The sequence below is a fragment of the Pelodiscus sinensis genome, chromosome 29, assembly GCF_049634645.1.
Source record: "Pelodiscus sinensis isolate JC-2024 chromosome 29, ASM4963464v1, whole genome shotgun sequence".
Lineage (NCBI taxonomy): Eukaryota > Metazoa > Chordata > Testudines > Trionychidae > Pelodiscus > Pelodiscus sinensis.
The window spans coordinates 10,079,092-10,092,375 of record NC_134739.1 but is presented as its reverse complement, the minus strand read 5'-3'; positions in this window follow the sequence as shown (position 1 = coordinate 10,092,375).

Sequence of the window (13,284 nt, the reverse complement as noted above, 5' to 3'; positions counted from 1 at the left end):
CTGCGGGGTTTTGTGCAAAAACGGCCATTTTTCCGCAAAGACTCGTGGAGTCTCCACAGCTCAGCGCTTTTTTGTGTGAGAGAATCGAAAGAACAGAGGGGTTTTTGCGCAATTAGTATTCCTCTTTCCACGAGGAAGCAGCCTTTTTACGAAAGAGCTCTTTTGCAAAAAGGCATGTGTGGATGGGGAAGAGAGGGGTTTGCGCAAAAAGAGGGAAGAGGAAAAAGCACAGGTGCCCCGGTGGCCATTCTGTGCATAGCAATCTGTGCATACTTTCGAGAGAACGACCGTGCAGTTTGGACGCCCTCTTTCACAAAAGCCCATCGCTTTTTCGCTGCACTTTTGCCGTTTGGACGCCCTCTTGCGCAAGACGTTTTTGCGGAAGATCTCTTCTGATAAAGGCTTCTTGCGCAAGAAGCCTGCAGTCTAGACCATGGGTTCCCAAACTGGGGGGCATGAAGAAATTCCAGGGGGGGAGTTAGCTGACCCAGTCTCCCCTCTCTCCCCCCCATCAAGATTTGCCGAAAAGTTTGAGAACCACTGGTCTAGATGGAGCCTGTGAGAATTTTGATGGGTAACACAATTCGTATTTTTTTTACAACTTTTACTTCCCTACTGGGCAGGCTCTTTCCTCCTCAGTGAGAGCCGACCCTGTGCAGCCACTAACAGCACCACACAGACACGCCTGCCTCTAGGCCCCAAACTCCATCGCTCTGCACTACAGGCCGGGAGGCAGGGCCGGCTTATCCACTAGGCACAGTGCCTAGGGCCCACAATACTTTTAAGGGCCCATGAAAATGTTTTAATTTCTTTTAAAATCAGAAGAAAAAAAATGACCTTTGAGGACCCACGAAAATCTATTAAATTTTGCCCAAAACAGAAAAAAAATAAAATGATGTATTTAAAGTTATATCAAAAATAATGTTTAATATTTTTCTTAATGGAGGAAGGGGCCCACGAAGGCGAAAGTGCCTAGGGCCCACGAAAGTCATAATGTGGCCCTGCCGGGGGGCAGGCCCCAGAGAGGTTCCAAAGGAGAAAATCCCCCACTCAGCTCGCAGGCAGAAGAGCAGAGGGGGCATAAACGCAAAAGTGAGAAGAGGCGCTTTGGCGTATTGCTCACACTTATTGCCAAGTATCGGCTGCGCCCTGGTGCTTGTACCCGCTGCTTTCCGGCCAGGGGCTGCCAAGTGCACACTGACCCGTGGCAGCACTTTGTGGGGTCAGGGAAAGACTTTTTGGCAGCCTTCCTGGCCCTCAAAGGCCTGGGGAGCTGGGCTGGAGCGAGAGGCTGGCTCCGTTACAAATGTTTAGCAAGAGCGCTCTCACCTGGTGACTCCGGGCATTGCTGGTCGGCAAAGGGCGGTTCCTTTGGTACTTGCTGCAGCAGCAACACTGTGAGCCTCCCTGTGCAGGGAAGTAACGGTGTCTCTTCCCACGCACAGGGACGGTCAGAGACTTTGTCCCCCACTCCGCCCTGGTGTCCTATTGTCCAAGCAAAAACCGGGGGCCTTGTAACCCAGAGGGGTGGTATCAGAAACTGGGAGTCACGGTTCCTTTGGCACCTTGCAGTGAGCTGGGATGCCCGTGGGTTTAGCCCCCTAGCGGGTGGCAGGGACGTGAGTCGCTCTGCAGCCGCGGCCGAAAAGCACCCTGTGTGTGATTGGCATGGCAGAGTGCCCGTTGTGAGAGGCGCTGAGCAAACCGAACGCAGGGGTAGCCCCTGGAGAGCTTACGCTCGAAGCATAAAGCAAGTGGCCCGGCGCTGGCAGGGGAGCGGCGGGAAGCAATGAGCCAAGACAGGCTCCCAAGGGGAAGGAAGGGCCACAGTGAAGCCTAGTTCAAAGGGCCGCAGTGCCCCTGGGAAGCCTAGTTCAAAGCAGCAGGGTTTTGTGCACGTGCTGCCTGTAGCGATGGTTGGCACCGTGGTATCCATATGGGGGCTTGCCATAGAGGGACGTGGGGCTAGGCACACGCATGCTGGACCACAGGCACAGGCTCCAACCTTCCCCTCGGGCTGGGCCCGGCTGCCCTGGGGTCTGTGGCAACTGTGTGTGAGGACTGACGGGAGACTGAGGCAAAGCACCAGGGTGGGAGGGAGGCAGGAGTCCCTCAAGTTCTCTCCTAGTCCGTAGGGAAGGGTTCTGCTGCCCAGCCGGTCTTACAGCCCCCGGGATGGGCCCTTCTGGGCAGGCGAGGTGCCTTCCCGCATCACCTGGGACCAGTGACGCCGGGCGTGAGCTGTGGGCTGCCCAGGCAGCGGGGTGGGGTGTCTCTGGCGAAAGGCTCGGAGAAGTAACTTCTGGCATGGCCCAGGGGCTGCCCAGTCCCTGCGTCCTTCTTCGCCAGCTTGTGGGCTGCTCTCGGCGCGCCGAGGGGCGGGAGTGCTGTACTGACTCGTGCCCGCAGGTGGCACCAAACCGCTGCTTAACCGTCCCGCTCGGCGGTGCTGGGGTTGCCGAGGGTGGCGGCTGGTAGCACGGTGAGAGCACGGAGTGGGCCCGTAAACGCCCCAGCGTGACTCCTGCCTGATGCCCCTGCTGAGAGGGAAACCCGTTCCCAAGCCAGCGCCACGTACAGCTCACAAGCTGCCCACCCTCCTGGGGGCTGCAGGGTTGGAAGGGGAGAGATGGAGAGGGGGAGTTGGTATCAGTCACCCGCAAAGGGGGTTGCAGGCCAGGGGCGTGTCAGAGCAAGCAGGGGACGGCCCGTCTACAAGGAAGCGGAGAGGCCACTGCCATGGACTTGGGGAGTGTTCTGCCCTGGCTTCCTCAGAGGAGCTTTCACGTCCCACTAATCCTCTGCGGCATGGCCTGAGCACGGCAGAGTCGGGGTTAACGCAGGGGAGCCCCGCCCACTGGTACCCCCCAACCTCCTCAGGTACCGGTGTCATTACCGACTGTAACGCCGACAGGCGGCACCGAACCTGGGCCCTCTGGAGCTCCGGGCACGAGCTACCAGCCGGCGGGTGCGCTGCTAAGGCAGCGAAGCAAACCCTCTATAAGTGGTGTGAGTGCCACTCCATGGGACAGCGAACCCCCCCGCCCCCCTTCGGCAGGTGTGTGGCTACAACCGCTTTGTGGTTGCCCCGGGAGGCTGGGGCCTCGCTGTGCGCGGTGCGAGGGTCCTACCCCGAAGCGCCCTCCAGGCTGCTCGTGCAGTGACGCTGTCTGGCTCGCCCCAGCAGGGCGAAGCAGCGAGGGCCTGGAAGCGGCGTGTGGCCTGGACAGGCCTCCTCACTAACACCACCACCACACGCCCCCTGAGACCTCCAGCTCCCACCCCCCTCACGCTCTGCAGCACTGGGAGCGCCTCCAAGTCTCTGTTGCACTGAGAGCCTGGGAGAGGAACGGTGCTCCCATGGGCCCTTGCCCCTTGTTGGGATGGGGGCAGCAGGCCCATGCAAGGCTCTGGTAGCCAGGCACTGGTGTCCAAGCCCTGGCTTGCAATGGTGGCCGTGCCTGCTGGGGCGAAGGGATAGGGTTGCCCAGTGTCCAGTATCGACCCGGACATTCGCCTCCTGTCCAGTAAAAAAATGTCGGGTACTTTCTGATTTTTTTTTCCCGGCCAGGAGGCGAAAATCCCAGGCTGTCCGGCTCAATACGGAGGCATCCTGGCGACTCTAGTGAAAAAAGCAAGAGTAATTCATGGAGGTTAGGTCCATAAAAGGCTATTAGCCAGGGGATAAAATGGTGTCCTTGGCCTCTGTTTGTCAGAGGATGGAGAGGGATGGCAGGAGACAAATCGCTTGATCGTTGTCTTCGGTCCACCCCCTCTGGGGCACCTGGTGCTGGCCACTGTCGGCAGACAGGCTACTGGGCTAGATGGACCTTTGGTCTGACCCAGTACGGCCGGTCTTATGTTCTTATGTTCTAGTGCTTACCAGAGAGCTGTCAGGCCCGGCCTGTTAGGGCCAAAAAGCCTCACCACGTGGTTTTTAAAGTTGCTTAACAACTCTCAGGGTCCTTTTTTTTTTTTTTTTGCTCTCAACAAACTTTTTCCTGGCGTGGGGTTTTTGTTTTTGTTCTTGTTCATTATTTTTTCTGAAACCATCTGGCAACCCTATGAAAGGACGGCAGGATCCCAGCCAGCCCCTGCAGACACGGCCCATGGGACTGGAGAAGAGGCGGAGAAGCAGTGAAGCTGATGGGGGACGAGGGCTGAGGGATGCGGAGGGGCAGGGCAGGACAGCAGGCAGGGCCGGTTCTGGAGAGGCAGCCAGCAGCCTCACGAGCTCTCAAGCCTGCACCTTTCACCCACGTTAACGTCTCTGGAGCAGGCCAGGCAGGCAACTCGGGCCTGAGCAGCCTGCTAGAGGCTCCCCCCGAGCTTGTCATGGATCAGTCACCACACAACCTGCTCCCACCCAGCATTTCCCTGGCTCCCCGCTCCCCTCGGCTTGGATTTTGCAGGCCTCGGAGCCTGCCCGGCAGAGGCAACTCTTGTAACCCCCCTGCCAGCCCAGACAGAGCCGGGCCTGGCTCTCCGTGACTCAGGCGCGTTCCATAGACAGGCCCAGACCCGTGCGTTTGTTCCCAGGCTGGGTGGCCTCCCGTCTCCGTGCTGAGACCTGTGCGAAGGTGATTACAGGCGGGGTGAGGACTTCAAAGGGTTCACATTCCTTCCCATGGGGCCAGCCCTGGGAGAGAACTTTCTCCCGAGGGCATGTGGCGTCGCTCACAGGCCCCGGGGCCAGCCTGGGCCCTGGGAGTCGCAGCCCTGTCGCTGCGGGTTTGAGGGTGATGGGCACAGGCTCCTTTTCACCTCTCCCCAGAGACTGGCTCGGCGACACCCCGTTCACCCCGTCTCCGGGACGTGGCCACGCTGGAGCCTCTTTCCAGACCCCGACGCCAATTCGCACGGGCCTCTGGACCCCCCCTTGTTCCGGCCAGGCATGTCCGCGCTGCATAGCGCTGGCCAGCGTGAGGGCTCTCCACACGGTCTGGCCTGGCCTAGGCCGGCAATGCCTGGAGACCTGTCGTTCCCCAGTGCTGCGGGAACTCTCAGCCTCTGGACACGGCTCCCATGAAGGAAAACGGACCCATTTCCCCTGGCATGGAGTGGACTCCTGCCTCCCTCTCCCCCTGGGGCTGCACGGCACAGCGAGCCAGAGACTCAGGTGCAAAGATGAACGGCCAGAGCCGTACCCTGGCTTGTCCTTGGGGGCGTAACCTGCCCAGGGGCTGGTGGGGCCAGTGGTGTCTCGTTAGGAGACTTGCTCCTGCCCCCCTTCGGTTTGACCTCACAGCGACGTCCCAAGTGACAGCCCCGTGAGGTCACTGCCGTTCCGTTGGCCCCATTTCTGCCCCCGCCCGTGGGAAATCGGGCCACTCGTTTCAGGGCCTGAGGAAGGGTTTACGGGTGGGATTTTCAGGAGGGCCCGAGTGATTTAGGAGCAGTGCTTTTTTTGTTTAAAAAAAAAAAAAAGGTGCTGGTTCTCATTTCCCAGCTGGTCCAGGGAGAACTTGCGCCGCGCTGAAGCTCAGCTGAGCAGTGTGTCGGTTCCCTGAGCACCCTCAGCCCAGCTGAGCCACCCCCTGCTTTTCTGCACCCCTCAGCCCAGCTGAGCCACCCCCTGCTTTTCTGCACCCCTCAGCCCAGCTGAACTGCCTGCCGCTTTTCTGCACCCCTCAGCCCAGCAGAGCCATGCGCTGCTTTTCTGCCCCAACAGTGGAGCCGCATGCAGCTTTTCAGCCTCCCCTGCTTTTTCTGATGGCCCAGCTAAGCCCTGGACTGCTTTTCTGCTCCCCTCCCGCCACCCCGAGCCCAGCTAAGCTGTTCACCGCTTTTCCGCCAAGGGAAAGCAGCGCGGCGCGAGTGCACCCAGAAAAAGGTGCCGGTACGCCGTAGCGGTACGTACCATCACACAACAAGCACTGCTCAGGACATCGTGTTTCAGGGGGACTTCGGTTGCTAGGTCACTGGGCTGTGTATGAAAATCCCACCCTGACAACCTGACAGTGGCCTGGGTTTTCAGCGCCTGCTATTGAAAATTGCGGTGCGGCACCAGGCTCAGGAAGGGGCAGAAGGGAGCAGGGAAGGGCCGGGAAAGGGCCACAGGATGAAATCTGCTTCTGCGTGGAAATTCCTCGGTGAGCACCAAGGGGCTCCAGCCTCCGCCAGTGCGTGAAATTAATAACCAAGACCCCTCAAGTCAGGCCGTTTACCATCCGTCTGTCCCACCTGCCGCTCTGGGCCTGCTTGGGACGGTGGCTCCATGACTCACCTCCGCCCGAGTCTGTGAACTCGGCAGCCGCTCCCAGCAAATCCCTGTGGTGCATTGTTCCCACGGGCGTGGCGCACTGCGGGGAAACATGCAGGGACATGGGCGTGGGCCGCGCCTCTCGTGCAGACCCTGGCCCAGGCCAGGGGATATCCGCTCCCCCCAGACCTGTGCAGGACTCCACTGCTGGGGGCACGTGTGTCTAGGGCATTAGTCTGGCTTATTCACCGGTGTATTTAATCACATTTTGGAGTACTCTGGACGCTGGTGAATGGCTCTTTAGCATATGCCTGGCCTCTAGGCCTCTGCTTATCTCAGAGCAGGCTCAGCTCCGGCAGCCACCGGGCAAACTTCCCACTCACACTGCCCCACGCAGAGCGCCCCCTGCAGGGACAAGACAGCCAGTCAGTCCCAGGGCCCCACTTCTGAGAGGGCCAACAAAGGGCCCCCACTAGTGTCAAGAATGGGAGGTAGATCCATGCAGCAGGGACTGGCCCAAAAGCCCCCAAGTCATTTCACACCTTCCTGCATAGAGCATCCCTCTGTCCCAGCCCCGGACGGTGGGCTAGCGGGAATCCCAGCAGCTAATACCTAGCAGCCAGGTGCATGGTGCTACCCTGTGTGGATGAAGAGGCCTCCCACAAGGAACGTGGATTAACAAGCAGCTGCTGCCACAGGTAAATAGCCCATCTGGAACCCGGCTGAGTCTTGGACACCCCGTGACCTCGGCTTCTCGCACCTGTGTCCCTGAGCAGCAAAGGCCTCGCGTTCTGCACCACCATGAGCTTCGCACTCGGATTGCGGCCACCAAAGTAACCAGCCTCACAGCGATATAAGCGCAAAGCCGTGTGCCCTGTAGGCTGAGCACTTGGGCAGCCACCCAGGAGAGATCCAAATGCCACCCAGAGGATTGGCAGAGCACCCATAGCTGTCCACAGCTGGCAACGTGTTTCTATTGGTGGTGCACATCCACATGCACTTTGGTGCACATAATAAAATGTATTCCGCCCATGGATGGAAAAAAATAAAGGGAACATTGGAGCAGAGGTGCTGGAAGTGGGGGGAGGGGAGTGCTACCGCACCCCTTGGCTTGATGCGGTTTCCTGCATATCCAGGGTTTGCAGTTTGGTCCAGTGGCTCGCAGCCGAGAGCTTAGTGCTGCAGGGCATCTCTGGTGGGCGAGCTCACCTCAGCACCGCCTGCTGTACATTTCACCTCTTCAGAGAGCGACAGGCAGCCTAGTGAGAGAGCCCGTCCTCAGAGTCTCTGGAAAGCAGAGAGCCCTATTTTCCAGCCCCCAATGAGACACCCCATTCTGGACTCCTGTCTCACTAGGAACTTTTCTTCTGGATCCCAGCCGGGGTCTATCGCATGCCGGGGTGGGGGGTCCAACCTGCTCTGCAGCTGTAGCCACTAGGGTCTCTTCCGTGGCTACTGCTAGAGCGAACTCTCCACACTCAACTGGCCAAAGAGCCACATGTGGCTGGCGGTGAGCGTGTTGGACACCACGGCGCTAATACCTAGCAGCATGAGGACTGCGGTCCTAGGGTGTGTCTAGACTACAGGGTTTTGTCAACAAAAGTGGATTTTTGTCGACAAAACTCTACCTGCGTCTACACTACCGCTGCGTTCTGTTGGCAGAACGCGGCAGTTTTGTTGATGGTGGTAAACCTCATTTTATGAGGAATAACGCCTTTTTTCAACAGAGTTCTGTCGAAAAAGGGTGCTATTGCATCCACACTGTGCTTTTTCAAACGAGAGCATCTACACTTTCTTTCCAAAAAGCAGCTTGCTTTTTCGACAGAACTGGTTGTAGTCTAGACGCTCTTTTTTGACAGAGGCTTTGTCGAAAGTATCTGTCGACAAAGCCTCTGTCGAGAAAGGCGTGTAGTCTAGACATACCCCTAGCGTTACGGTGTGTGTTGTTCTTCATCTGGCCCTGGGGTGAAGATGGTTCAACTCTCTGGGGTCAGTTTATCACAGTACATTTCAGGGCTGGCCTTACCATGACGCGAACTGAGGCGGCCGCCTCAGGTGCCAGACTGTGGGGAGCACCACTAGGACCCAGACTGTTGAAAATTGTATCTGCTGCTGGTGCGTAGGTAGGTAGCAGAGCAGCGCCAGGAGAGGAGGAGAACAGGAAAGTGGCAGAATTGAGACCTTGCAAAGTTTTGGCCCAAGCAAAGGGGCATGGGGGCATCATTTGAGCTCCCCACCTCAGGTGCCAAAATGTTGTGGGCCAGCCCTTGTGCATTTCCTTGTGGCCTTTTAAACCACGGTACCAAATTTCCCAGGCCGTTGTGCTCCCACTCAGTTTCATCTCCCGCCGACTTTTATCCTTTGAATAGAAGATTAGCCCAGCGCTGCTTGAGTCCTCCCCGCAAATAAGTTTTATTTTTATTCCTTGAAATCAGTGCTCTGGGGTGGAGCTGGGGAGGAGGGATGCAGTGTGCAGGCTGCCTTAGGGAAGGACGACAACCCCAGCCCTCTCTCACAGCAGCACCTGGGAGCCAGGTGAGAAGCGCCTCTCCATGGAAGCTGCAGCTGGCACAGATAGGGGAGGGGTGTATGTCCCCTGGCTGGGGAACAGACACGCAAAGAGACAAACTCTCTGAAATATGGACAGTCCCTACGGGAAAGAATCAATGGACACAGATCAGATATACGTAAAGGGAACATATAGAAACCTGTTGGAGAACACGTCAATCTACCTAATCACTCTTTAAAAGATCTCCAGGTGGCTGTCTTGTCACAAACCAATTCTACTAGTCAAATAGTGTTGGAATTACATTTCAACCACATATTCAATTCTCACTCTGATCATCATCTTCTCAATCGGGATAATGGCTGGGACAGTATCAACCTAACATTCAGTGAAGGTGCCAACAGCTCTTTGTCTGTGTTGATTCTTGCATTAGTACCCTTCCTATCTATTGCTATTCTCTTTACTCCTTATCTGCTTCTTTTTAACTATCCAGTCTTCAGGTGCTCATATGTTACCAGTTCTGCCTACTTGTTTTTCCCTTTGATATTTCCATGCCCTCTACGCCTTGTTTCCCACCCCCTTCCTTTTTTTTCCTCCCCCGCCCCTTCCTTCTCTCCTATTTATTTTGGGTCTGCACGTCCTAAAGAAAAATCTCCAGCCATCTGAAGAAGTGAGTTGTGCCCACCAAAGCTCATAATACCATCTACATGTTTTGTTCGTCTCTCAAGTGCTACCAGACCATTTGTTGTTTTGTAAGTTTACTCTGGAATATATAGTCGATAACTGTCCCTTCCTCCACCCCTGCCCCTTGCTGGCCCAATGGGGTCATAGCTATCGTAGTCCCCATCTCTGGCCCCTTGTTGCCCCCTGTGGTCATTCTACATTATAACCGTCCCTCCTACCAAACCCCTCCCTTTCTATTTTATGAGAAACAATCGAATTCCAGGCACATCCCATTGTCCTGGCACAACCAAACCCCAACCTTGCTTTAAGTTACGATAAAAGGAAACTGCCTCCCAAGTTGGATGGTCCTAGCTCTTACTGTTTAAGAGGACTTCTTGAACAAATGGACTCGCAGATGGACAGGCAGACAGATGCACCTTTCTAAAATATATAATCAGATTTGTATTGGCCTTTGCCAATGTCTGGTTCTCTGAAGAGCTCTGGGCAGTGTAGTAACAGCTCCTGAGACCCGATTTTACAGCGCAGTGGGTCACCAAGGCAGCTGTGGAAACCGAGGTGGGGGACGGAGCAGGAAGGTCTGACATGGAAATGAGGCAAAAGTCCAGGCAGACAGAATAACTGTCCTTGCTCTGTGCTGTCAGACGCACTGTGGCCTTCCTCGCCCTGCCCGACAGGGTACAACACATTCTAGTAAGGTAAATAGAAAGGAGTATAAACACTGCCAAATGAAGATGTAATAAGAAAAGCCAAAAAAAAGTTTGAAGAACAGCTAGCCAAAAACTCAAAAGGTAATAACAAAATGGTTTTTAAGTACATCAGAAGCAGGAAGCCTGCTAAACAACCAGTGGGGCCCCTGGATGATCGAGATACAAAAGGAGCAGTTAAAGATAAAGTCATTGCAGAGAAACGAAATAAATTCTTTGCTTCAGTCTTCACGGCTGAGGATGTATGGGAGATTCACAAACCTGACCTGTCCTTTATAGGTGACAAATCTGAGGAAGTGCCACAGATTGAAGTGTCATTAGAGGAGGTTTTGGAATTAAATAATAAACTTAACAGTAACAAGTCACCAGGACTAGATGGCATTCACCCAAGAGTTCTGAAAGAACTCAAATGTGAAATTACGGAACTATTAAGTATGGTTTGTAACCTATCCTTTAAATCAGCTTCTGTACCCAAGGACTGGAAGATAATGTAATGCCAATATTTAAAAAGGGTTCTAGAGGTGATCCTGGCAATTACAGACCAGTAAGTCTAATGTCAGTATTGGGCAAATTAGTTGAAACAATAGTAAAGAATAAAATTGTCAGACACATAGAAGAACATCATTTGTTGGGCAAAAGTCAACATGGTTTCTGTAAAGGGAAATCATGTCTTACTAATGTATTATTCGTCCCTATTTATTTTGGTCCGGGACATCCAATACTCTGGTCACCGGACGAAGTAGGTTGTGCCCATGAAAGCTCATGATACCATCTACATGTTTTGTTAGTCTCTCAAGTGCTACCAGACTATTTTTTTTTAAGTTTATCCTACACAGACTAACTTGGCTACCCCCTGAAACTTCTAATCTATTCCGAGTTCCTGAAGGGGTCAACAAACATGTGGACAAGGGGGATCCAGTAGATATAGTGTACTTAGATTTCCAGAAAGCTTTTGACAAGATCCCCTCCTATGTAAATTAAGTTGTCATGGGATAAGAGGAAAGATCCTTTCATGGACTGAGACCTGGCTAAAAGACAGGAAACAAAGGGTAGGAATAAATGGTACATTTTCAGAACGGAGAGGGGTAACTAGTGGTGTTCCCCAAGGGTCAGTCCTAGGACCAAGCCTATTCAACTTATTCAAAAATGATCTGGAGAAAGGGGTAAACAGTGAAGTGTCAAAATTTGCAGATGATACTAAACTGCCCAAAGTAGTTAAGACCAAAGCAGATGATGAAGAACTTCAAAAAGATCTCACCAAACTGAGTGATTGGGCAACAAAATGGCAAATAAAATTTAATGTGGATAAATGTAAAGTAATACACATTGGAAAAAATAATCCCAACTATACATAAAATATGATAGGGACTAATTTAGCTATAACTAATCAGGAAAGAGATCTTGGAGTCATTGTAGATAGTTCTCTGCAGACGTCCACGCAGTGTGCAGCAGCAGTAAAAAAAGCAAACAGGATGTTAGAAATCATTAAAAAAGGGATAGAGAATAAGACAGAATATCTTATTGCCCTCATATAAATCCATGGTACGCCCACATCTTGAATACTGCATACAGATATGGTCTCCTCATCTCAAAAAAGATATACTGGCATTAGAAAAAGTTCAGAGAAGGGCAACTAAAATGAGTAGGGGTTTGGAACAGGTCCCATATGAGGAGAGATTAAAGAGATTAGGACTTTGCAGCTTGGAAAAGAAGAGACTAAGGGGGGATATGATAGAGGTCTATAAAATCATAAGTGGTGTGGAGAAAGTGAATAAGGAAAAGTTATTGACTTGTTCCCATAATATAAGAACTAGGATCCACCAAATGAAACTAATGGGCAGCAGGTTTAAAACAAATAAAAGGAAGTTCTTCTTCACACAGCGCACAGTCAACCTGTGGAACTCCTTGCCTGAGGAGGCTGTGAAGGCTAGGACTATAACAGGGTTTAAAAGAGAACTAGATAAATTCATGGAGATTAGTCCATTAATGGCTATTAGCCTGGATGGGTAAGGAATGGTGTCCCCAGCCTGTTTGTCCAAAGGTGGAGATGGATGGCAGGAGAGATGGCTTGATCATTCCCTGTTCTGTTCACTCCCTCTGGGGCACCTGGCATTGGCCACTGTCAGCAGACAGGACACTGGACTGGATGGACTTTTAGTCTGACCCAGTCTGGCCATTCTTATGTTCTTAAGTTTTATGCTGCTCTACACTGCCGGGGCATCTCTGAAGGGGAGGGGTAGTGGGGCCCATGCATGCACGAAGGCGGGGTGGGGGGGAGAGCGAGTGAGCTCCAACCTCAAAGCCCTTGCTCCATTTGTTCCGTTTTCCCCATGTGTCTCCCTTAGCCTGCTTCAATCCTTCCCAAGGCCCACAGCACTCAGAGCAGAGGAGCCAGCCAGACAGCTGGGCCCGGTGGAGGCATTGCTAAGTGTGCAGCCCACAATCCGGTCAGGTTCCGCAGGGCTAGCATTAGGCTTTGGATCCCTTTGAGGGTCCCTGTCGTTCAGCCTGTGCCCTGTGCAGACCCCAGAGGGGCCCTCGCGGGCGGGAGGGCGGAGAGCTTGCTGCGTCGGGACATTCCAAGTTGAGACGCGTTCACAAGCAGCCAGGAGCAATTTGTTTCCTTCTAAGGTAAAAAAACCGGCTTCTCTCAGGGAGGGAGCTGGGAGCAGCCAGTCCAATCCTGCAGGTTGTGCAGACACACCCGGCTTGGCAAGGCCTGAGAGAGCAGCCTGGCCCTGGGCGTAAATAGTGCTGACAGCAGGGAGCTCTCCAGGGCGCTGGCCCCATCTCCTCCACCCCGCTGCTCAGTGACTCACACAAGGCGTGAGCAGGTGGGGAGCAGCCCAGACAAAGCAAATAGACACATCAGCTAAAAGAGGAGTCTCCCCGCATGTGGAATTTCCCACTCTCAGCCTCATCCCTTAGCCACTGGCCTTCCGGGGAGGAGGAGAGGGGGGGCGAGAAATCCGTTTGACCCTAGCACCAGGGCTCACGCTCCAGGCTGGCAGGTCTGGCCCCTGCTGTGACAACTGCGAGCCCCTCGCACTCGGAAAAAATCCCAGAACCAAGACGAGTCCCAAGTGCATTTTGCTTCTGCTCAGGAGTGAATCTGGGACAAAATCGGCAGGGGATTTGGCGAGTGACAGTGTCTAAAACAGACCAAAATTCATACAAAACCAGTCTCC